Source organism: Camelus dromedarius, chromosome 15, assembly GCF_036321535.1.
Source record: "Camelus dromedarius isolate mCamDro1 chromosome 15, mCamDro1.pat, whole genome shotgun sequence".
Taxonomy (NCBI): Eukaryota; Metazoa; Chordata; class Mammalia; order Artiodactyla; family Camelidae; genus Camelus; species Camelus dromedarius.
In genome coordinates, this window is record NC_087450.1 from 1,908,698 (window position 1) to 1,935,043 (window position 26,346).

General features: G+C 50.0%; 1 long non-coding RNA gene across 1 annotated transcript; it reads left to right on the top strand.

Moving 5' to 3' along the window:
* The first annotated feature begins 17,201 nt into the window (after positions 1 to 17,201).
* LOC135322963 (uncharacterized) lies at positions 17,202 to 20,414 on the top strand. Its single transcript, XR_010384019.1, has 3 exons — positions 17,202 to 17,227; positions 19,774 to 19,902; positions 20,247 to 20,414. It is a non-coding gene; the product is annotated as an uncharacterized LOC135322963 (long non-coding RNA).
* Positions 20,415 to 26,346: the final 5,932 nt, after the last annotated feature.

Sequence of the window (26,346 nt, forward strand, 5' to 3'; positions counted from 1 at the left end):
CAAATGCACACACACACAATCTGGAAGAACAGAGAGGTAAAATATGCTAAATTTATCATTATTGTGGAACAGGATATAATAGATTATTTCATTTTTTGATAGTGTTATAGGAATACTGGTCCAATTACATAGAAAGTTATGAACTTAGAGACGATTTATAAAAATTTAGAGAGAATTTTCATTGAAAGGCAATATAGCTTCCAAATCATTGAAGAGAAAATTAACAATAAAAAAATTAATCAATCCAGCTAATATGGAGTAACAGAGACCATATTTACCATCCTAAAATAAACCACAAAATGGATACAATATGTGAAGCAATGATTTTTAAGAGAAGTGAAAACGATCATCCACTAGGACCCTGTCCTGCCACCCCCATACCAAGGCTGCTAGGCCTCCTACTGCCATCACCAATAATGTCAACCAAGAGGTGACACTTCCTTCCTCTGCTCCTACTGCAGAGCCAGTCCTGAGCAGTCCTTTTCCAGGTTGTGGCAGGCAGCTCCCAGAAGTGCTCTCATGGGCCTTGGTCTCTTTTGGCCACCAGAAAAGGGATCAAGGATGAGCAGTGAGCCTCCTTACTCATCCAAGACCTAGGAACCTATCTGATTTCTGAGAAGGGCTTCACTCTTGTCTGCTATCTGGTACTCTCTGCCCGGCTTTCCGAGTCCCTGGATTGGGCAGCCTGCACGCTGGCCGCAGCCCATCAAAATCTGTTCCCCTGCCATGAGGCCACGCGTGATCGTCAGCAGGGCTCCAGGCCTCTGGAGCAGCATGGCTTGGACTGCGTCCTGGCCCTGGGCGCGCGAGTTCCATGCCCTTGGTTGAGTCAGTTAACATCTCTAAGCTAAGTTTCCACATCAGTAAAATGAAGACATATCAATATGGTAAAAAAAAATCAGAATCGGGGGAGAATAAATTTCTGATGACTGAAGATATTTTTAATTTTGAATTATACAGCAAAAGACATCATACAAATTTTACTACTTCAGAATTCTAAAGGACAGCTTCTACTGTTAAAACTAATGCATGAACGTACACACAAACACACGTGCAGACACACTGACTCTGATCCACATACATCCCTTCACACACACGTACATGCACTCATGTACCACACACACACATAGCATGCACACAAACACATACATCCCCAGGGGCGCTTGCACACAGCCACACACACACTCACAGTCATGTACCACACAATTCCCCAGGTGCGTTCGTGCGCACACACACGTCACACACACCTTTGGCATTATTCTAAATCAATTTACAATTGAGGGTCTCAGTGTCCATTGTTTTATCCGCTCAGAAGATCCTGACTTCGGAGCGTGAAGCAGGAGCCCCTCCTCTCTGGAGACGGTCTTTGTCACTTACAGTCTCAGCAGAGCCAACATAACTGCTCTGGACCTTTGGAAGTGCAGGGCCAGAGCATACCTGGGAGCTCACATCCTATATATCTAAACATTTTAAGTGCAGTAGGTTCTAAAGTCCTGCTTTTACAAATATACATTCATTATAAGGGGGAAGGCCAGGTTTAAAATTAGAATTCCCAGACTCAGGGGAGTCCTGCAAAGAAAGTGAGCGTGTGGGGAGAGCTGATTCCCAGACTCTGATCACTAGCCTGACCCTTTTCTTCCCAATGCTGGGTCCATCCCTTGCCATAAGTGGCCTTGGATGTGCACAGGGGGACACTCAGATTTCACGTCCGGGCTCTGCCTATGACCTCCATGCAAACAGCTGCCCTTTGGTCTCTGTGAGTCCTGGGAATCTGAACTCCTGGGAGAGCCGGTGCAGGCACTAGAAATGGGTCAGGGGCTGCTGAGGCAGGGCATTCGGGGTCCTGGGTTTCTAGAGCATGGGGTGGAGCCAATGACCATGTCCCCTTGGCCTTGCTGATGCCACCCGATGGAGGGCGTGGCCAGAGGAAGTGTCAGGGCCAGGGGGACAGTCTGCAGTGCAGGACCGAGGGCAGTGTGTCCCCTTGCCAGGGTCTAAGGCGAGAAGCCCTAAGGAAAGGTCTGAGGAGGCTGTAATGTATCTTCATTCCCATTAATTAAAAAAAAACAAAAGCTTACCACAGGCTTGCGTGGGAAAGGTTTTGTTCTAACAAGGGAATGCACTTGCCAAGGTCTGGCCATAGAGGGCTGGTGGGCTTGCCAGGTTGACGAGGAATCGAGAGGCCGTTACTCTCCACTGGGTCTAAACACTGCCTGAATTCCTCCAGGTGACACTTAAATGCAGTGAGACATGGAACCCTCTCAAGTTGTTAAAATATTCATGGTGAGCCATGCAACTCTCTCCTCATTCTTGGCTACGAAAGCACGATAAACACAGGTGGGAATCTCATCAGCCTGTTGGTTGGTTCACTGTCCATCTGGCGCCCCCTCTTGTAGGAGCCTTTATCACATCACCCAGGGCTGACCCATCTCAGGATTACAGCTGTTTTTCCACAGGTGGCATCACTTGCTGGTGACACGAAGGAGTCATGTTAGCCACCTCCCAAACACTGAGGCTTCTCCTGGGAGGAGCCTGCAGACCCCCAGTCCAGCCTCTGCACAATGATGCTCCTCAGTGTCACTCCCGGCTTGCTGCCCTGGCCTCTGTCTCTGGCCAGAACCTCGCTGGATTGTCGATAAATGTCACCCATGCACTAAGTCTAAGCTTGGGGTCCAGATGTGACCATGGTTCTTATTTTCTTCTCATCGATGGATTGTTTGATCTTCGTGTAATTGTGTTGGCAGGAAGGCCAGTACAGCCCTCTTGAGCCTCCCCGAGCCGCCTCTGTCTGTAACTGGCCTAGCGCCCCAGGGGATCGGGTCTGAAGCCTGGCACTCAGACACGAGGATGACAGCTGGAGAGACAGGAATCCACTCCTGCTGTGGCTTCTGCTGAGTCTCGATGTGGCCATACAAACGGATCCCACAGGCCCTGACTTCATTTAACTCGCTGCAGGGATGCTCCCACACTGCCCCATTCCCCCAAGAGACCGAGGGCTTTCTGCTTGTTCCAGAAGGCCCCACCCCCGAGGGGGAACTGGGTCCAGTGGAGCATCCAACCTAGTTCCCCGCCAGCCCTTAGGGCTTTCGTGGGGCCTGGAACATCAACTGCCCTCCCCTTAGGGGCCCGTTTGTCCTTTCCAGCCAACAGACCTAGGTCATAAGCACTTTAACTCACCTGAGGGTGTTTTCCTCACTTCAGGGGCAGTGAGGATGGGGCTTCTGCACACTCCAAGTGCCCCGGGGTCTGGATGAGGACAGTCTGGCTCTACCCCCAGTCCTGCAGGTCCCGGCCACACCTGCTGCTGGTCACTGAGTCTGTGCTGTGTTCTCTTCCAGGACAAGAGGTGCACTCTGACCCCCGCCCCGCCCCCACCAGCGGTGGCAGAGGCGGTGGACAGGCAGGTGAGCTGGGGCCTGAGACCGTGACCACAAATCAGTGCCCCAGAGGCCGCTGGGGACTAGAGGGACCACGGGGCAGAAGCCAGCATGGGATGGGAGGAGGAGGAAGGTTCAGGATAAGGAGATGAAAGGGGGAACGGATAGCACCGTGAGGACCTCGACCATGAAATGGAAGAGAAAAGACAGTGACAGCTGGAGCGGTGTCGGTGTTAAAATCTGCGGGCTTTTTTAAAAAATTTTATTAATTACCAATATATATTGACAGATTTATTATTTTATTAAAGATTATGTGCCATGTCATATAACAGGATATAGTATGTTATTATTTATTAAATAATACATAATAGAAGATATACTAGCCTAATTTGTTCTGTTTATTTATTAGCAGATAGTATATAATATATATATATGTAGGTGTTTATATACATAATATATAATTCATGTATCTATGTAATATATAACCCATAACAAATAATGTAAGATTATGATTAATATATAATATAACAAGATTACATAACAATAATGATGTAATATTACCCATTGTATGTGTTGGTTCATGAAACATTCTCATTGTAGGTGCCTGTCAGAGGTATTTATGTATTAAAATTAATATTAAAAGACACAGTTATGAACATATCACCCAGCATCATAACAGGAATATTGACAGTGACATACTGTGTCCTCTTTCCCTATCCTGCTCTTGGCCTCTTCTCATAGGAAATAACCACCATCCAGAATCCTGGCTTACACTTCCCTTGTGTTATTTTCACACACACAATATTTAAGATCAGTTAAAACAAATGAACTGCAGGTACATGCAATGAAATGGATGAATCACACACTCTATGTTAAATTGAAAAAGTAAGCCCTAGAATGTGGCCTATAGTGTGCTATGCTTTTAACTGTGTATATATGTCAACTAAATTCACTAAATTAAGAACAACTACAGCTAGAGTCCAGGTGGGAGAGAGACAGATAAAAGGTGAGGTGAGCAGATTTGTTGCAGATGAGCGAGTTCCTTTCCAGTAACATGTCATTCTCTCTGAAGCAGGAGGCAAGGCCATCTGCTGGGAGTCAGGGAAGAGACAGAGGGAAGCTTTGAGGTGTGCAGAGAGCAGAGAATGTTAACACCACTGAGTGATAAGTGGGGAAATGTGGTCACTAGAGAAATCCTGGAGGATTGCCTGGCAGCGGCAACATGGTGGGCACTGGTTTGCAGTCTTAGAAACCTGTGCTGGGAGAGCCTGCTGCCTGCAGGCTCAGAACAAGTAGAGCTGGGTGAACCGAGATGGAAGTCGGCCTGGTAAGGAACTGAAAAGGTCAAGGCTCAAGGGGGTTTTGTCTGTCACAAAGAGAGTGCTGACTGTGGATGCAGAGCTGGAAGGTGGGGAAGTGGAAGTAAGAGGAACGTGGACAGGCAGGAAAGCAGAGTCAGTGCATGATGCCCCAGTGAGGGTGAAGGAGGGCCAGGGAGTCTGGTGGAGAAGCAGCTGGACGGCTAGAGGTGGGCACGTAATGGAGAGAGCATGGAACTTGTTTGGAGACACGCCCAGGTATGAGCCCGGGGGTAGGGTGAATTGGGGGTGGCTGGCTCAGGCTGACGGAGAAGAAGACCCTAAAATGACCACACTGGGTGGAGGAGGGAGTATGAACATTGACGTCTTGATGGTAGGAGGCGAGGCAATACAGAGCTGGTGGTCCAGGTGCTCCTGACTGAGGCAGATGAGCAGGGAGGCCAGGGTGACAGGCACTGCTAGGAAAGGATCTGGGCTTTCCAGGTGCTCCCACGAGGGGAGGAGCAATCATCTGAAGGTGGAAAGTGAGCACAAGGAGACCAACCCAGGCTCCTGGTCAAACTGGGGTTGTGAGGGGGCAAAGTGTCAACTCCAGAGATGGTTTATCGAGGAAGCAGGGACCACGGGTGAAGTGAGGGGACACTCAGAGAAGAGAGGTTGAAGAGTCTTCTGGGTGTAGGGGGAAGAGAGGCCCCAGGACAAAGGAGCACAGGGTCACAGTGATGAGGATGGACTGGCTCTATGGTGACACTGAAGGTATGGCTGGATCTTTGTCCTAAGGGCTTAGGTTGGGGGGGCTACTGGCCTCATGAGGACCCCCCTCTCAGCAGCCTGGACAGATGCTCCCGCTCCTGAGGGCTGTGTGGCCACCACTGTTCCTGGAGGGGCTCTGTCTCCATCTTCTCTTATCAGACTTTCCTGCCCAGTCCCCGACCGCCAGCGATGGAGCCTGGGCGTCGCAGCTGCTTCCCGTGGAGGGACACAGGCTCCTCAGAGAAGCAGGCTGATCTTACTTTTCTCCGTAACCCAGAACCTAGCAAAGCGCCAGCCCATGTGTGGGCCATGTAGGGGCTCAGATACTTACCAAACTAACTCAAAGCAGTAGAATAGCAGAGCCAGAGGAAGTGATCACTGAGCTCACAGAGTTCACTGCCCACACCCCCATTCTACAGATGAGGAATCAGAGACCAAGTGGTGAAGCAGCCTTGGCCAAGGCCACGCTGCTCTTAAATGCTGGCCTGTGTTGGGCATGCCAAGTGATGAGCTGCAGTGAAGGGGCTGAGAGAGGGCTCTGGGGCCAGACATCTTGGGTTCAAGTCCCAGCTCTGCCATTTATTAGCCGTGTGATTAATGAATGTCCTTACCTTTAAAGTGGAACTCATAGTGGTGCAAACTCATTGGGTTGTCATGAACACAGCGTTCATGGAACAGCAGGACAGAGTTCTGTAAGGGTTTGCTATTGCTTTGGTTACTATTATTATCACCAAGTGAACCCTGAAATGAAGAACAAAGGCAGCAAGAATTTTTACTTTAAAGGATTTTCAAATCCTCTGATGAATGCTTCATTTCATCTATTCAAGTTTGCATTTGACACTTATTAACAACTACACAATGGATGACTTTTGAGGCAATCTTGCTTCATGTCTTTAATTCTCACTAATGACACAGGCTATTTAACAGGCAGCAGTTTCTTTTCCAGGAAGAGGGACAAAAAGTTAAAAGTGTCTCAGTGCCTCTCGGTCCCCAGTTGGTTGTGACCTGTCAACCCAGCTTTGGGGAAGTGCCCGCTCCCCCTGGGCTCACTGAGCTGCCCCACAGCCTCCAGGGGGCGCCGTACCCCCACAGGAATCCAGTCTCTTGGTTCCTATCTTTGCTTCAGATCCCTCAAGGACTGCCCATGCCCCAGGGCCCCATCTGCCCCACCAGCCTCGCCTGCTGGACTCCAGGACACTATCCTGGATCTCAACCATCCTCTGTTTATATGACTGCCCCACTACTCTACATTTTGTCCTTCAAGTGTGGGATCCTGTGGCTCACCACACAGCAGGGGTCTCCGCGTCCTGCACCTTGGGTAACTGCATCGTCCTGCACGGTGCCTAGTGAACCCATGTGGAGGCAGGAAGAATACAGAACTACAGGTGCTCAGAGGGGCTGCCTTTCCCACTGCAGGGTCCCTAGAGAGCTTTCTCCCGGCTGGTTATTCACAGGTGCTGAAGCTGTGGAATCTCGATCTCACCAATTTAAAGGGCACCATCGCTAATTACAAAAGCAATTTCTTCAGTAGCAAAAGGAGAAAAGACTTTGTGTTCACCACCTCCAACTTTTTTCCTCCACCTTCAGATGTTTCTCATCTCTGGACTAGGGTAGAAAGCAACTCACAGAATATTATTTTTCAATGTTTTTTCCCACTCTGATGATTGCTTTCCCAGAACCGATGAAGGCTAGAATGGACTTAGCTTTCCTGGACTTAGTATTCAGAGGCCTGGGGTGGGAAGAGGGAGGGGGAGGGGAGATAACTCAGCAATATTGAATCTAATAGAGACATTACAATGTTCTATTTTAAACAGAAAGGAAGCAGGGTGCTATAGAAACAGGAAAACCATAGTTGGAAATGCAATAACGAGTTACAAGAGAATAAACATAAAGATGTAAAAATGAAAAAGGACATCAAAATAAAAAAAAATGGGAAAGGGGAGCAAGAAAATATAGATTTTTTTCTTTCTTTTTTTTCTTCATTATTCTTAGGATGTGTTGGAGCCTACGTGATTATCAGTCTAAAGAAAATAGATATAGTAATGGGTTGATATATTTGAAGAATAAGGTAACCACAAATCAAAAGCATACAATACAGTCGCAAAAAAACCAAAAAGAAACAAACTCAAAATGGCTTAAAGACTTAAATATTAGACAAGACACTATAAACTTCTCACAAGAAAACATAGGCAAAACATTATTTGACATACATCTCAGCAATGGTTTCCTAGGGCAATCTAAGCAACCCAAGCAACAGAAATAAAAGCCAAAATAAACAAATGAGACCTAATTAAACTTATAAACTTTTGCACAGCAATAGAAACCATAAGTAAAACAAAAAGACAACCTATGGAATGGGAGAAAATATTTGCAAAAGATGAGACTGACCATGGCTTAATTTCTAGACTATATAAATAGTTCATACAACTTAATAAGAAAAAAATAAACAACCAAATCCAAAAGTGGGCAGAACAACTAAACAAGCAATTCTCCAATGAAGACACACAAATGGCCAATAGGCATATAAAAAAATGCTCAATATCGCTCAATTATCAGAGAAATGCAGCTCAAAACTACAATGTTATCATCTCACACCAGTCAGAATGGCCATCATTCAAAAGTCCACAAACCATAAATGCCGGAGAGGCTGTGGAGAAAAGGAAACCCTCCTACATCGTTGGTGGGAATGTAGTTTGGTGCAGCCACTGTGGAAAACAGTATGGAGAGTCCTCAAAAGACAAAAAAAAAAAAAAACTTATCACCTAATCCAGCAATCCCTCTCCTGGGCATATATCCAGAGGGAACCTTCATTCCAAAAGATACCTTCACCCCAATGTTCACAGGAGCTCTCTTTACAATGGCCAAGACATAGAAGCAAACTAAACGTCCACTGACAGATGACTGGATAAAGATGTGGTATTTAGATATAACAGAATATTACTCAGTCATAACAAAGAAGGAAATAAAGCCATTTAAAACAACTTGGATGGAACTGGAGATTATCTCACTAAGTGAAATAAGTCAGACAAAGACAAGTATCTTATGATATCATTTATATGTGGAATTTTAAAAAAATGATACAAATGAACTTATTTATAAAACAAAAACAGACTCACAGACTTATAAAACAAACTTAGGAGTTTGGGATTAACAGATACAAATTACTATATGTAAAACAGACAAATGACAAGGATTCACTGTAGAACACAGGGAACAGTATTCAGTATCTTGCAACCTATAATGGAAAAGAACCTGAAAAAGAATAGACTATGTATATTTACAACTGAATCACTATGCTGTATACGTGAAACTAACAAAACAGCACAGGGAGTGAGTACTTCTGGGACAAGGCCTCTGTGGCAGTGGCCTCCTTGTCACTGCTCCATCTCACGAGAAGGCCAGGGTTTTCAGAGGTGAGCGGACATAGAGCTCATACACTTCAAATTGTTTTCCCGAAAAAACTATGGAAAAACCAAATTCACCTACAGTGTGGGAAACATGAACAGGGCCCCTAAGCAGACCGACAAGCCCGTTGTTCAGATCGGAACCAGAACAACGACCACCTGGCCCCAGTTAAATGACCACCTCACCTGCAATGAACTGCTCGTACTCAATGTCAGGGATGTTTCTGTTGAGACTTGGGAGGTCAAAGGAGTTGTACTAGGGAATCCAGACCTGGTTGATATCGGGGCTCTGCCAGTTGTAGGGGTGGCCCCAAGGGGATAGCACCAGTACCGGCTCCTCCATCTTCAGCAGGGTCTTCAGGAGGAAGGCAATGTGGATGCAGACGTTCCTACGGAGGCTGAAGCCCTCTGGAGGGTTGAAGTCACACAGAAGGTACCTGGCAGGGAGCAAAGGAGGGTGGGTCTTCAGGGCCAGGCCTCTGCACAGGAATCCCGGCTTTGATAGAACAGATACAACGGGAATCCCTGCACAGCCCATGGCCTACAATTCAGACACATTCAGCAGCTTCTGGTTTGTAAAGTGGAGGCACTGCCCACCCATCTCCATGTGGCCAATTACTTCAAGTCCGGGAGCAGTTGCAGAAGACATCTTGGCATCCGTCTAACACCACTAAGCACCTGACTAGCACCTGAGCACCCGTTCTCCAGGGGTTCTCAAACTTCTTGTTCTACAGAACCCTATACACTCTTAACAATTACTGAGAACTCCAAAAGGCTGCTATTTATGTGAGTTAAATCTATCAATATTTCCTGTGTTAGAAGTTAAATAAGAAGTTAGAAAAAGTGTATGAATTCACTTAAAAATATTAACAATCTACTGTATGTTACCATTAATACTCTTAAAATATAATTCTATTTTTCAAAACAAAAATCATTAGTGAGAAGAATAGCAGTGATTTTAATTTCTGCAAATCTCTTTTGGACTGGTGAGAGCCGAATTCTCCTATCTGCCTCTGCGTTCCCTGTTTTGTGATATCACAGGCCAGGTTTTCCCTGGAAAACTCCACAGGAACTCGGGAAAGCAAGAGTGTGCAAAAGGCAGGTGACATCCCGGCGTTTCTATGAAAATGGTCTTGCACCTCAGGGGCCTTGGATACACTTTGATAACTGCTGCCCTATTCAAGGCGAGACTCTTCTACACAAGAGCCAGGCAAGGGTCCTGGATTCTGTAATGAGTTACCGCCGCCACACCCCTCCCTTCTCTGTGTGTTTCTCACAACCTCCATTACTGCAGATGAGGATGTAATCCTCAGCTGGGGCCTCTAATCCCAGAAGACTGCTAACTTCAAGAGACAGGGTCCCATGTACTATCCCTACACCCCGCATAGTTTATTTTGAGTCAAGCCCTAGATAACTACTTATCGGCACTGACCCTTGTGTCTTATTCCTGAGGTTGACTGAAGGAACCAACATCTGGATGGAACTGAAATTTCCCTGCAGATAAACAAGGCTGATAAACCACCCCATTCCAACATCTGACTCTGGGGCTCTTCAAAACCCGAGTAAGGACCCGCTTCATCTAAGAGGGGTCCTCCGCCTGCCCATCCCGGTGGGTTCTGGGAGGCCGCGGCCACCAAGGGCGACCCAGACACGCGGCCCCAGCCCCAGGGCCTGAGGGGGAGGAAAGCTTGAGTCTGTGCCCCAGCCCTGCCCCGCCCCGCCCCAACACGCTCCCCGGCACCACAGCACTCCCCGGCCACAACCCCAACCCCGATCCCACCCCGGCTCAAGTCCACCGGCCCCGCCGACGGCGCGGACGTACGTTTACCATCTGTGAGACGCCGCCCCAGACAGGATGTCGGCCGCCTACTGACCAGGCTAGAACTAGTCGCCCGGCCGAGCAAGCCGCCATCCCCAGCAGCAAGCACCGCCACGGTCCCGGGCAGCTGCACACTTCCGGAGCCCGCTCCCCGCCCCAGAAGCACACGCCGGCCCGCGCGGAGCGCGGCGCCTGTAACCATGGCAACGCCGCGGGGCCCTCCCCTAGCGCTTGTGTCGTGTGTCTTCCCGAGTCTAGATGTGCGAGGGCAGAACTTGCGGAGCCAATGGGAGCCAGGGCGCGGCCAGGACGGGGGTGGGGGGAGGATTATGGGGCAGCTGGGCGGGGCTGGAGCGGGCGGGGACGCGCGGAAGTCCTGCCTGCAGGTGGCACAGGCCGGAGGCTGGGGCGGTGCTGCCACCAGTGGGCGGGGCAGCGGGGCAGCGGGGCAGCGGGGCGGGGGCACCCTCACCTGTCCGTGTGTGGGGATCAGCCTGGGCTCCGTGGCCTCCGCTTGCACCGGACGTGGACCCAGTCTACCGGTGGGCAAGATAGAGGACTGAGCCCAGGCACGCACGGCTGGCCAGGTAGGGCACCTGAAGTGCAGATCCGCCAGGCCCGCTGCCGGCCTTGAATACGCGCTGCTAGGCAGTTTCCAAGAAGACGGGATCTGTCATAAGAGGGGAGGTAGGGCTGGGGTGCCAGATGCCAGGTTCGGTGCAGTCTCACAGGAGAGCCACGGTGAGAGGGCGCAGAGCGGCCCCTGTGTTGGCGGGGCTAAGAGTTTGGGGTATAGGGTCGGGGTGGTGTGTGCCTTGCTCTGTGGTCTCCCCAAGAACCCTCACTCCAGAGCAAGGGGTTCTGCTCCCCCCACCCCTCACTGCACTCCCTGCCTTCCCCAGCACCACCTGGGGTGTGGTCATGTCGGGGCAGGGAAGGCCCAGGGAAGGGGCTCATTCAGGGACAGGGGCCACTCTGCAGGGATGCTGGACCTGGCAGCGATGCGGTGCTTTGGAACTCCCCTGGGCTGGGTTTCTAACCAGTGGGATGGAAGGGCCTCTCCTTCCTGGGGTGCAGTTGGTGGAAGTAGATCCATTATGAATGTCACCCCTGAAAATGGAGGCTGCGCTACATCCATTCCTGGAAAGAAAAATCAGGCACCTCCACCCCAGGTGACTCAGAAAGTCATTCAGCAATGTTCGGGGTCCGCAGTTTAGGCTTTCAAATAGAGCTGAGCGACTCAGGAGGCCAGATCCCTGTCCGTGGCTCCAGGAGTAGGCTTTCTGCTGGGCGACAGGAACCTCACAAACACGTGTGTCTTTGTGGGTCACTCCCCTCTGACAAGCTGGGAGGCAGGGTGCAGTTGTGGGAAATCGTGTTTCCATGAGGAGAGGGCCACCAAGTGGTGGGGGCACAGGAGACAGTGAGAAAGAGTCCCACAGCCTTTCTGGAATCAAAAAACTGGCAAATGTGAAAAAGTGCATAATTTGTTTTATTGAACAGGCTACTTATGTAAGTTTGGAGGGCCAGGTTCAAGGACTCTGCATCCCTCCAGGACAATAGCCTCAAAAGAAGAACAGACAGAGCAGGAGGAGATCTGGGGTTTCTCCCAGGAATGAGGCAGAACTGGGATTTCTGCAGATTTGCAAGGAGGCCCCAACCGCTGAGCACGGGGTTACAACCCCACATGACCCCTGTCGTGTTTACCTTGGGCTCTGGGTCTGGCCTGATCATGTATTCTTCCAGCTGAGTTCCAGAAACTCAGAGGGTAGACTTAGAGAGGCTGCGTTTGGAACCCGGTGTGGAGACGGAGGGTCGTTTATCCTGAGTCCCCTCAGCCTAATCACTGTAGCTGAGTTCCAACACCACCCAGGCCCCCAGGGTGGCCGTGGAGGGAGAGCAAGCCTGGCAGGTGACCCAGGGGTCCCACTGCTGTTCCCCTCCCTTATCTTTGTTCCCTTTCATCCCGGAAGGTGTGATTGTCTCATGTCATGGTGACAAGCCATCTCTCCTCTGTCAGGTGGGGTCCCCACCCCGACTCAGCCTTCTCTCTGCATGGATGCTGAAGGACCAGGCTCTCTTGAAGTTCTGAGTTTGAGCAGTAAGGTGGAAACAAAGAAAGCAATGGAAACAAAGAAACAAGTCATTGTGGCAAAGCTCCCCACCACAGAGAAGCTGCCCTGAGTGGAAGGGATGGTGTTGGCATGCCCATTTCTTTCCTGTCTCCCAGTGCTCTTAGCTTTCTTATTGCAGACCTGCATGGTTACAACAAAATGATCTGCAAAACTGAAAATATTTACTCTCTGGCTTTTACATAAAAGGCTGACCAGCCTCTGGTTCTCGTACCGGTCAAGTGATTGGAGTACCTTTCCAGTTTGGAAACATCTGGGCAGGCCCAGGTTTGCAAAATTCTTTAAGAGTAGTTATGGAGTTTTGCTTCTAAACATTTTTACAGCTGTATACTGAACTGAGGTTGTGCTGTGTAATTCTGAGCCAGGATTTTCTCAAACTGTTTCTCATTTCTTATACCAGACACCCCTGAATTCCAAGGGGAATGGGATGTTAAGGAAGCCATGGAGTTTAGGAAAAAGATACAGATTTCATTTCCATTTAAGCATCGATGTATCTCCATCCTAGGCAGTATCGGTTCTGTGGTATTGATAGGGGAACTAAATAGCAACCAAATTTATAGAAAATAGTGGGTCATTGGGTACACAAGTTCTTCTTTTCAACATTTTTGTAATGTTTGCAATTTAAGATGACCGTTCCTGAGAAACAGGCAGCCTCTTAGAATGAAATAGCATTTTCCCTGTACCATACTCAATTTTTATTTCGTAGACAGCAGGAAGGACAATCACACATCCAACAATTGGGGACCTCAAAGATAAAACGTAACTTTCTGAGAGCACACTCCCCCCATCTCCCCGTGCTCTTTTCATTGTCTCATTGTCCCTGAAGGCTCTTTCGTATCTTCTGCTCATGGCTCCAGTAACTCTTCCTCCTCGTTCCTCAGCTGGTAAGTTTACTTTTCTACTTTGACCAAGCAAACTGAAGCCAACAGAGAGAACTTTCACCAGCAACTCCTAGCACATCCGCTCGCCTTCTGAAGTCTGTGACCTCACTCTCGCTGCCCCACCTCTTATTACATGTGACATCGAAAGCCAGATCATCCAAAAGTCGCCAGGGGGGCCATTCATCCAATCTTCTCCGGGCTGTCTCTCCCACATTCATCCTCTCTGTCACTACCTCATCTATTTTGTTCTCCTGCTAGTTGGCTCCTATTAGTATATAAAAGTCCATCCTCTTAAAATAAACAAACAGCACTCATTGACCCTAATTCGCCCCCACCAATTGCCACCCAATGTCTTTGCAGCAAATCTTTAATGAGTAGTTTAAACTCACTGTCTACATATTCTCTTGAGCCATCCCTATTTGCACCCACTCTGGCTTTTCCCCTGATCCCTCGCTCTATGGAAACTTCTCTGTCAAGGCCATCAGTGACCCCACGTTGCTAAATATAGTGGTCAGATTTTAGTCTTCATCATGCGTGGCCCTTTGGCAGCATTCGACCCAGCTCTTCCATTTCTCCTCCCCCGTGTTCCTGCTTCACTTGGCCTCCAGCCCATCGCTCTGCTTTCGATCCACTGGCTGGTCTTTTGCCAACGTCTCCTCTTTTTTCCAAACATTTACTGCGAATGTGCCCCGGAGTTGGGTCCTGGGTCTCTCCTCTATCTCTCTGCTATACCTTTGGTGGAAGCAACCAGACTTGGAAATTGACATGCCATCAATTTCTCGATTTGTCCAAACTCCCTGATTTGCCCTTTCCATCTGGAACTTTATCCCTGATACTCATATTCTTTTTCTTTCATTCATCTTGCTTTCACATTCATACATATTTTCTACTGTGTAAATTACTTTTCCAAATTTTGAATCAGTCCATACATATCATGTAAAATGCTCAGATCTCTATTATTTCCACTAAGATGCTTATTCTACCTTAGAACCTTTCTGCATTTCTGTATTTATGTCAATAAAGTGAATAGTATTTATACAAACCTCATAGTTAAACAGTGTGTTTGTTTGGGGCTATTATGTAACATTAAATAATGATACATCAACAAAGTCCTTTTTCATTTAATTTTATGTAACACCAAGATGAGATTTTTGCATGAAGACTGGTTTTATTGAAATTTTACCTACGTTATGGACAGTCAGTTTATGTGAAAGCCCTCATTTCTCCCCTTTTCTGATATATTTTCCATTTGGCTATTATAACATATACCTTGGCATGAAATAAAATTCCAAATTCATTCACATAATAAAATCAATACATTTAAATTATATATTTTAATGTTAATAAGAAAGAAAAAAAAACCCAAACTCCTCTACTTATTAGGCATTTCTGTGGCAATATCTAATAGACTCCCTAACCATGACATTGAAGAACTGAGCTGATTCCAGCCCCTTTCCACCTGCTCAGCCCCATCTTGTCCCATCCCCTGTGGATGGAGAGGACATCCATCCCATTTTCCAGGTCCAGATGTTGGAACCATGTTCTTTCTCTCTCTTTCTCTTACACACACACACACACACACACAGCAAATACAGCTTGTTAGAAAATTCTGGCTACTCTGTCTTCATTAACAACCTACTCCCTGTTCCCCACCCTCCTAGAAGCCACCTTCAGCCCCTTCTTGGACACCAAATAGCCTCCTTCTTCCATCTTTGCTTTTCTACAATCTCATCCACACAGAGTCAGAGGGAGCCTATAAAAGCATACATTGAGGGGGTGGGTGTAGCTCAGTGATAGAGTGCATGCTTAGCATGCATGAGATCCTGGGTTCAAACCACAGCACCTTCACTAAAATAAATAAATTACCCTCCCCCCAAAAATAAACCAAAACAAAAGCATAAATTGGACATCACCCATCCCATCAAAACTCACTAAAAGGGTCAACATTCCATTAGGAGCCAAAGTCATCCCAAAGTCTTCCAGGACCGGGCATGCTCTGCCTCTCTGCCTACACTCTCCCCATCACTCTGGGGGCCTCTGGCTCCGGCTCTTCCTTCTTCCTCCAGATCTATTCTGCTTCAAGTTCATTACTCCATGAGATCTGCCAGGATTGCCTTATTCCCTCCTGCCTGCCTCCCACCCCACCGCCATCACCTGAGTTTGCTCATATCACTCTTATTTTTCCCCAAGCTCTTGCTACCCCCAACATGCTGCCTGTTTTCTCTGCTAAAACTGACCCCCCAGTGATGGGGAGTTGTGTCTATTTTGTTGACTAATAAAGCCCAAGACCCTTGGGAACGGGTATAGTTATTAGATTCCCATGTGTAGTAGGAGCTTATACAGATTTGCTGAATGAATGCAGAGGTCTTGGTCCAATCCGATGGAGCACTTCTGTGTCCTGTGCAAAGAATAACTCTCCTTTCCTCCCGAGAGGGTGTGACCACTTCCTTGGTGGTCAAAGGCAAGATCTGTTTTCTTTATGCTGTTAACCTTAGGTGGGGAGACTGGGGGATCTTCATTTATATTTTAAAATTTGATTCACTCTGCAATTTGTCTTCTGTCTATGTATCCTTTTAAGAAACTGTTTATGAGTGATCATTCTTCCATCAGATTGAGCAGGATCCAGGGGGAAGTACCAAGCCTGTCCCATCGGCCCTTCTGTGTGTCATGTCCTGTGACCCAGTGGATGCTCAGCACGTAAGTGAACCGACAGGAGTGAGTGAAGAGATGGGAGCATCTCATTATTGTGGTGGCTGCACTCTGTCCGATGCCTTGAGATTTGGGGAACAGTTTACAAGTGCGGAGGTGTGAGGGCATGGCCTCTGTGCTCTTCCTGAGTGCCCTGGCCTTACCCATTCCTCCAGCCCCTCTGGGCACCCAAGCCCAGGAGCTGGGCCACCAGCGATTGTGCTGATCAATAATCCACCTTCACCCCAAGTCCGGGGGTAGGAGCGGCCAGCACACCTGGTGGTAGACTCTGGAGTCAGGTCCTTGGAGGAATTCCTCACTGAACGATGTTTTGGACCTTTTATTTTTCTCTGTAGCCTCCAGCTGAAGAAACAGATTGCCTTAGATACATGAAATTTGAGGACACCTACTATCCCCATGGAGCCCAGGTGGGGCTGGGAGTCTGCTGTTTGTACAGCCGGTGGGCTCGTGTTGCTTTGGGCATCCCTGTGCCTGAATTCCTGCAGTACAGTCGGTGGTAAGGACTGGGGTGCCTGGCAGGGAGGGAAGCGTGTCGGGAGACTGCACAGCTGGGGAGACGTTAACCTGGGGTGAGCGGGAGCCGGCTGATGCATGGTATCTCGGTGCAGGGAACTTTCCACACTCAGAGAGGTTCCCACTCCCGCAGGGTCCCTTTGATCAGGGTGCTGGGCCGTCAGCACAGCAGGGTCCCTGTGAGGATCATGGTGCCTTCAGGCAGTGGGAAGTGAGGGGTCCAGTGGCACTTAAATTAACTGTGTACCTGAAGCCAACCGCCGTCTCTTTCAGCCTGTTTCCTAATCTGCAAACCTGGAATGATGTTAACCATCCCGCAGGTTCGTTGATGGGCTGGGACACACTAGACAGCCAGGAGCTGGAATTCCTCTGTCCCCTCATTGTTTTCCTTCCTTCCCACTATTTGCTCTCACAAGCTCAGTCTCTCTGTCTCTCTCTCATTCACTTGTAACTTTCTCTCCTGCTCTGGTTTCATTTGATTCCCTCCCTCCTCCCAATCCCCAGATGAGTGAAATTAATTTCTGTGTGTCAGTTCCAAATTCCCAGGAAAGATGCTCTGTCCCCTCTGGATTGGTTGTCCAACCCATCAGTTGCAGTCAGAGGAGTGAGTCCCTCTGTGACCAGAGGAGGGGCTCTGCCCAGCCCCCCAGCCTCCACTGTGGGAGCACATAGCTCTCCGAGGGGGAGGTACTGTCTGTGACTTGGTGTCACTAAGTGTGAATTTATCTCTCCTCTTGCCCCACCTTCATCCTCCTAAACAAAGATGAAAATTAAACACTTCCGAGATTTGTGTCATGGAACACTCAGGGTGGGGGCTAAGAGGGCTGGATTCCCTGCTGAGTGTAAGGGGCTACAGTGACTCCCCAACGAGAGCCTGTAAAGGAAACAGCACCGGCCCCACCGGACACTTAGAGCATTGAGTCTGCGTGACATTGAGCCAGGCTTCTGACCACAGCTCAGGGGCCTGGTCCGACCCGTTAGTTTTTGAAACCAACTAGCTTTGGATTCCTCAATCCCTGAGGTTTTACCTGAACCACCAGCTTCTGCATTTCTGAAGACAGATGATGAGGACCCTTCACGTAAGGCATTTGCACAGCCCTGTGCAGGCCTTTGTGCTGCACGGTCTGCCCGGCGAGCTGACCAAAGTTGGTATTTTACTGATCTTAGAAATAGTCTGGTTTCGTGATGCACTGTTTCACTGAACAAGCAACAGAAGCCACCTCTGGCTGATAAAAGCAAAAAAGGGACTTAATGAAAAGATACTGGGAAGGTGCATGGAGTGGCCCAGACCAGAGCCGACCCGGGGGCCGTAGGACATGTTGGGGAGCCCCAGGCACCAGGCTGTGCAGGGTGCTACCGGGCCCCCTGCTGCCCCAGCAGGGACCCCCCCTCCTCCTGACCCTCCACCTCACTGCAGGTTCATGTCCCGGCAGGGCCAGGTCACACTGAAGCCACCAGCATACTCCTCAATGGGGGAGTTGGCCCCTTCTCAGCTGAGGGCGTGCCTGGTGTGGGGAGAGGCCCAGTTAGAGGAAGGCGGTTACCCTACTGTTCCGAGTTAAGGTGCAAGTCATTGCCCATCACTCAGGAGAGCCAGGCTGGTCTGACCTCATTGTGGTGACTAGGCCGTCTGAGTTCACTTATTACTTTTTAGGTTGGAAGGCCCAAGAGGGAGAAAAAGTGGAGGTTCTAGTACTTATTTTATGTTTCCCATGTACCAGGTGCGGTAAGCAAGCCACTTCAGACAAGGCCCAGGGCAACCACGTTAATAGGCCACGGAGAAAGTCATGCAGTCAGGCCTCTGCAGCCCCGAAACCCGTGTCCTCATCAGCTCTGTAGTTACCAGTGGAAGCTGTAGGGATTTATGGGACTGTGTTCTCCTGTGGGGGCTGGGATGTGTATGTTTAAATCCAAAACTTCAGAAACGTGGCTAGAACCACAGCCACTGATTGTCTGCACAGAGGCAGAGGAGGGGAGGCTTCCAGCCTCTGGTCCAGCTCGTGAGGAGCTCAGAATTTGCTCCTTCTGTCCTGAAAACAACACCAGAGCTGAGGGAGCTGAAAACCCACCGCTCTTCTTAGATCCACAAGAAAACTGAGGGAGAAAGCTGTTCCCAACCCAGAGAGGCAGCGGGGCATGCTTGGAGAGTCACAGCTCCCAGGGAAAGACACGCTTTTGTAAGAAACCCGGGGGTAGGCAGATTTAACAGGTCCCTGAGGCCAGCTGGAGGCTCAGCGAGGGGAAGTCTGAGTGTGACAACTTCAGGGGGCCAGTCAGAGGGGCCCCATGCTCTTTTACATGCATTTTACTTCCAGGACCGTACACTGTTCTCAGAGTGAAAATCATAGGAAAACTCCTCATGCTTCCTGCCAGGAAAGGATAAAATAGCTCTATTGAAATACACCCAGAACATTCTCTTCCATTGTGGGGGGTGTTGTGTTTTTTTTTTTTAAATGAGAAATTATTTTACCAGAGCCTAACCAGCCTGGGGGAAGGGAAATCCCTTCTGTGTCACCCAAATTGGGGTGAGGGGAAAGAGACACACTTGTGGAGGTCACAGCTCAGGGCACAGGCTCAATGAGAACTAATCACAGGAGTATAGATGCCCTGCTCTTTTCGCTACCCCAACACCTTACCTCCATGTCAGTACGGCCTCTGTGTAATAACAGGAATAAAATTAAAAGAAGTAAATATCTCAGGAGTGTCTAGGGAAAACCCAAAGACAGCGGGGGGATGAAAACCAGGACACACAGGCAGCTTTAGCCTCTCACACCAATGGCTGTAGCAAACTACACACAGCCCAGCCCCAGTAGATAAACAGAAAACCTCACAGAAAAAAACTATTTATTTTGATTCTCTTACCCAGTGCATTCCATGGTGCATCCTCGCCTAGAATTGAGTGGAAGCAAGTCCATCTCAGAAGGGACATACCTGAAGAGAAATGGCTTTCCAGACTCTGAAGGGCAGAGAAAGCACCAGCCTGGGTTAGAGAAAGGTGAGGGGTGGGGTAGGGGGTGGGTTGCCTTCTTCCCCAAATAAGGAACCTTCCTGAGGCCAGCACAGTGGGAGGGAGGGACATGGGGTGGAAGCAGCCAGACTTCTTCCTGAGAACTGATAGGATGACTCCAAGGGACTATTCAGGTGCCCATTCAGGTGTCTTGACGGTGGGAGCCAGTTGGTCTGCCTCAGAGCCCAGGACTGAGGTGGGCGCACAGCAGGCAGGTCTTACTTGGCCATATCCATTTCACTTCTCCAAAGCCCTGTGTAAAACATGAAGCGTGGACGGCCTGGTGAGAACAGCTCTGCCCTCAAGACCGGTTTCTACTCCTCTCTTCCCAGAGAACAGCATCTCTGAGCCCGTCCTGGGTGACCTCACAGAGATCACCCTAGTGGCCCAGGCTAGTGACAGGGAACATGTACCTTCCTGCAGCCAACCCCAGACGTCCACTGATGCATCATATACTGGCAAATATGTGAGTTCCTGTGCATTGGTCTAACAGCAGAGACTCTGCCACAGGCCCAAGAGGTGGTGTGTGGGACATAAAAGGGTGCAGGACTGTACGCAGTGCAAAGGTGTAAGTGGTGGCAGGGGTGCAGGGGCTGTGGAGGGTGAAGGCAGTTCAGGGGATGTGGGGGTGCAGGCAGTGCAGAAGTACAGAGAGTGGCAGGGGTGCAGAGGTGCAGGGAGTGTAGGGGTGCAGGGAGGTGCTCAGGCAAGTGCACATCCTCGCAGTCACCCTGACCCCGGGAGGCTAGTGCAATGGTTTGAGGTGGCGGAGGCGGCGGCGGCGGTGGGTGGGAGGCTGCCCGGGCAAGCCGGTCGATTTCTTCTCTTCCCTGCAGCCTGGCCTGCGGGGTCCTTGGCTGCCGGAGATTCGCCAGATGTTGGATTCCAAGTAAGCTTACTCCTGGGAGGTGGGGCGGCTAGGTCAGCAGGCGGCGGCAGCGGCAGGGGAGCGGAGCGGGGCTGCCCCTGGCGAACTGGTGGAATAGCTGCCTTCTCCCGGCTGCCGGGCCTGGGAGCAGCCTCTGCTGCCCCAGGTCGCCGCACACACCTGTCCCACTCAGCTTGCTGAGTGGGGAGTGGAGGCGGTGCCGTTAAGTTGCGGGGACCACGGGGGTAGGGGGGCTGCCGGGGGGAGCCGGTCAATTTGCTCCGCTCTCCCCTGCGGGGGAGCCTGGGGGCGGCCTCCGCTGCCCTAGAGGCGGGACGCCGGTCCCCAGGTGAGCTTGCTCCTGGGAGGCGGGGGCAGCGGCGGCGGCTGGGGGTTGGGGTCCGTTCCAGGGATCTGCTCCATTTCTTCTCTCCCCCGCAGCCTGGCCTGGGGGCGACCTCTGCCGCCGGAGATTTGCCTGAGGTCCGACTCCAGGTGAGCTTGTTCCTGGGAGATGGGTGCGGTGTGGTCAGGGTGCTGGTAAGGTGGTGGCTGCGGGGATAGGGAGGCTGTCCCGGGGTAGTTTGTGTATTAGCTCCATGTCTGCACCGCATGGCCTGCAGGCGGCCTCTGCTGCCCCAGGTCCCGGGACACCCCTGTCCCACTTAGCTAACTGGGGGCGGGAGGCAGGGTAGTCAGGGTGCAGGGGTGGCGGGGGTCGGGGGCCCGCAGCGGGGAAGCGGGCCCATTTGCTCCCATCTTCCCCGCGGCATGTCCTGGGGGCGGTCTCTGTTGCCCTGGGTTACGGGACACGTGTATCCTAGTCGGCCTGACCCCGGGAGGCGGGCGTGGTACGTTGGGGGTGGTGGCAGCAGCGGCGGGTTTTCCCATGAAGCCGGTCCATTTGCTCCCATTTCCCCTCATGGTTTGTTCTGGGGGCGGTCACTGTTGCCCCAAGTTCGCCGGACGTCCATCTCCAGGTCAGCCTGCTCCCTAGAGGCGGCCACCGTGAGGTCAGGGGGCAGGAGCGGTGGCTGATGCGGGGGGATGGGGATGCCTTGGGGAGTTGGTGGATTGTCTCCCGTCTCCCCGATGGCCTGGTGTGGGAGTAGACTCTCCTGCCCCAGATCACCAGACACACCTGTCCCATTCAGCCTGCTGGGAAGGGTCTCCCTGGGTGGTGCCTTTAAGGTGCGAGGGTGGCGACGGCGGGGGTAGAGGACCTGCAGCGCGGAGCTTGTCAATTTGCTCCCCTCTTCCCCGCGGCCAATCCTGGGGGTGTCCTCTGCTGCCCAAGAAGCCGGATGCCCGTCTCCAGGTCAGCTTGCTCCTGGGAGGCGGACGCGATGAGGTCGAGGGGCAGGGGCAGGGGCAGCCGGCCGTCGCAGCTGCCTAATGGGGCCACTTCTTCTCCTTTCCCCTGACCTGGCCTGGGGACGGCCTCTCCAGCCCAAGATTCGTCTGACACACCACACCAGGTCAGGTTGCTCCTGGGAGGTGGGCGCGGTGAGATCAGGGGGTGGGGAGGAGAGGGGTGCTGCCTATTGTGAGCTGGAGGATAACCTCCTATCTCTCTGGAGGCCTGACATGGGGGCGGCCTCTGCTGCCCCTCGTTCCCAGGTCACCCTTCTCAGGGTCATATTGCCCCGGGGGTGCGTTAAGGTGCGGGGGTGGCGGGGTGATGTCGAAGGTATGGGGCCTACCGCTTGGGAGCTGGTGGTTTAGCTCCCATCTCCCCAGCAGCTTGGCCTGGGGGCAGCCTCTGTTGCCCCAGGTCGCAAAGCACAGTTTCCCTGACAGCTTAGCCACCTGAGGTGAGCAGGATGTGCTGAGGGGGCGGAGGCAGCCGCCAAGGCAGCGACGGAGGGGGCTGTCCCAGGCCAGCTGGTCTATTTGTTCCCATCTCTACCTTTGCTGCCCTAGTTTCGCAGGACGTCCTTCTCCAGTTTTTCCTTCTCCTGGGATGTGGGCGCAGTGCATGCAGCCCAAGGTCTGGGCTCTCCCCTGGGGAGGGGAAGAACTGTCTTGTTCTCCTTTGTCTTTATTCTTCAGCGAAGGGGTTACTGGACCCAATTCTTAATTCTGAGAAAGTGTAGCCTGTGTTACGGAAGACCTGCTGGACAGTGTGGTTTCTGGGTGGGTTTTCACATCAGATGATGCCCAAGGCAGGCAGGAAAGCTATTACTCAGAGCTCCTTAGTGTGGAGTTGGGGGGTGGCCCTGCTGTCCTCACCATGCTTTTTAAAAATGTGTTACTCCTCTTTTTTTCCTAGGTGACATTTTAGGTTATTGGGTCACAGATTGCTGGCACACTCATCCCTGTTCTCAAACATCTTTTAAACTTGGGTGAAGTGATAAGTAGGGGAAGAAGATGATTTACTGAAAGGTAAGAATACTTAAATTTGCATTAAAGCTATATTCTGTCAATCTTTCTCAAATGATTTTTCTCAGATTCAAAATCCACGACCTAATGAATGTTGTACTCCTGTGTAAATCATTGATCTTCACATCACATTTGTTAAATGGTCAGTGAGATTTGTTAAGTAGATTATTCCTGAAAGGAAAAGCTCAGGCTTTTGAGAATTCCTTGTCTGATGTCACCCAGGCAGTCACAGTAGAAGACAGAGCTGATAGAAAAATCCCTCAGCTGCCTGAACTGCAAAGCTTCTGGGATTACTGATCCCTGAAATGCAGGTGACTCTTGATGATAATCTGGGGGGTGGTTTACATGATCAGATTCTTCCAGTCCTGTAAATGGGTTCCGTGGCCCCAGCCCCGGAAGAGCTGGTCATAAGGGCCATATTGTGAGGGGTGGGATGGGAAGGCAAGGTGTAAGAGCTGAAATCGCTGAGATTCCACACTGGCTAAACACAGACTCCAGAGCCTGATTGTTGTCAGGTTCTGTTCTGGATTTGAGAGTGTGTTAAGACATGATTCTTGCCCTTCAGGGGTCACTGCCTGGGTGGAAGTAACCTTTACACAAATCTGGGAAGGATGGCAATTAAGTAGATGGGCTGTTATGGTTCTCAGTGTGCCCAGGCTCGCTCTTCCTGGCACTCGTGGGACTAATTAGTGTCATGTTATTCACTCTTTCACTGATTTATTACCCTTGAATTGATCATTTGTCCCATAGTAAGTGAAACAAGGGATCAGGAACTTGAGTTTTGTCCCCTCTCCTAACACTGATTGTATCTGTCAGTCGGGCGCCCTGTGTATGCATTGTGAAATGGTGGTATTTCTTGCCAAATGGGACTGCACTGTCAGTTCTGAGAATCAGGGGAGACACATGGGTAGGACAGCACCCTGACTCACATGACACCCCCCCACCCCGTGAGACAGCATTGTCGATGCTCAGGTGACCCGATATAGACTGCGGTGCTAAACCTGAGCATGTTTAGTGATCTTGGTGGCTATGAAAATACACACTACCGGTCCCTACCTCTGGAGACGCTGAGGGTCTGCACCCCAGAATTCTGCATTTTAAGAAGCACTTTAACAAATTCTGATGAAGATGATCTGAGTGTCCCACTGAGAAACACTGGTGTGCGATGCACCAATATTGAGGATTCTCAGGGAATGATGTCTTTTCAGGATGGTCCAAGGGCCCTCACTTGAGACTTTTGCCTTGGGTTTAATTGTATGTGTTCAGAAGTGATGTCTCTCACTTCCAGTGCTTGTCAGCATGCTCTGTGCAGGGACTTGCTCTCAGCAGATGGCAAAAACTATGATTCTTCAGGTCACTGAGCTAGAGTGTGAGTGATCTTTTATTTTGGTTTTCTTTATAGCAATGCAGAGTCTCCCGAGAAGAGATTCAGACTGAACAGCTTTGTGTCAGAATTTGGAAGACTGCTGGTGCCCAAGGTGTTATCTGGCAGGGCAATGACGAATCTAGGTCCCTCTTTCACTGCAACGTCAATGAAGTAGACCACTTGGACAAGGCCAAAGCTGGTATCCCGACCATAGCCCTTGACAATGATATTCGGCTCCAGGAAGCCATCAGATGCAGCAGGTGGCCAGAGGAGGAGCCGAACAGGCTCATGAAAAGTGACATCCCCAACTTCATCAACACGGACCAGAACTCTTCCTTTGGGGATGATGATCTCCTGATTTTGTAACCACCGTACTTCTAGAAAAAAAAGCCAGTTGCCCAGACCTCACACAAAGACTTTAACTGAGATATGTGCTTTGTCAAGTGTCTTTCTGAAGATGTGAAGTCTGTCTTTGTATGGCAGGAAGTCCCCTTTCTCAAAATCGTGTGTTTGTGTCTGAAAGAGAGGAATGGAGACAGACAGAAAGACGGAGAGACAGAAGGCAGCCCCCTCAGAAGAGAGCAAGTTAAGGTGAGTTTTTGTGCCTTTAAAAAACACTTGGGATTTTAGGTGGAACAAAGTATTTACACTGTCTCATTCCCCTCATTGGAAATCTTGGCCCCGTACTCAGTGTCAGCGTCCTTGAATGGGGGTTGGCACGGTGCGTTTTTTCTGGCACTGCCAATTCCATGCTCGGCCTTTAGCATGCTGCTTTGCCTCTCAGGGCTGCCACATTTTTAACTGTAATGTGAGGAGTCTGGAGTAGATGATCCATCCCAGCTCTGATGTTTTGCAAATTTCTGATTTCATATTTGGATGAGGCTGGGATACACCCAGAGCAGTATAAACCAGGCCCTACCTCCTGTCTCTTGCTGGGGCATCCCTCAGGTCTGTGCCTTCTACTCAACCCTTTACTGAGCCTAGCTTTTGTCAGGAGCCCAAGTGCCTACCGGGATGGCAGGAGACCTGTCTCTCGTGGTCACGGTGGCGGACATTTCTATTCGTTGTGCTGAAATAGCTCTTCTGAGATCCTCTGACCACCCTTGCTCAAACCTGAGGACAGCCCTGCCCTTCCTTTCCTAGAATGAGGATCAATCCATGGTGCATTTTATGACAATCCTGTCCCCAGGAATGCACGGAAGTTTATCAGCTGGGTGAGGAGAGGTGCCTCTGTGTCTCTGTGTCCCTTTATCTCTGTCTGTTCACAGTGCCCTGCCACCAGCTACTGAGCAAGAAAAGTGCTATTCACCATGATGGGTGTTTTGCAGATGTGTAGGTGATGGTCATGTGGCTCCTGTGTGGGCTTTGAGCTGGGATGGTGAAGAGCTTATAAATACCTCATCAACATGTATTCGAGGTGGCCTGGTGCCACACAGACTTGATTCATGAAGGCATCAAGCCTGCACACTGGTTTGGAAACAACTTGGTTTTGATCAGTCACACTGCATGCATGACTCGCTGCTAATCTCTGGGTGGTTTTTTTCATTTTAGATTTATTCACCCCGTCTCTTGCTTAAGCTGAAAAATACATTTATTTCACCAGAATATTCTCTGATTCTCTGTTTTCACATATCCAGTTTTTTAATTCTTTAAAAATTTTTCTGTGTTTATAATGCCTCTCAATTTCTATCATCTCTAAGTTCCCAGTGGCCTGAGCCATGCACCATATTTGATGTAGGAAATGTTCCACGAAAAGAAATCCCTTCACCGTAATATCTTTTGAGGAAAATATTATTCTTTAAGACTCTAACAATAA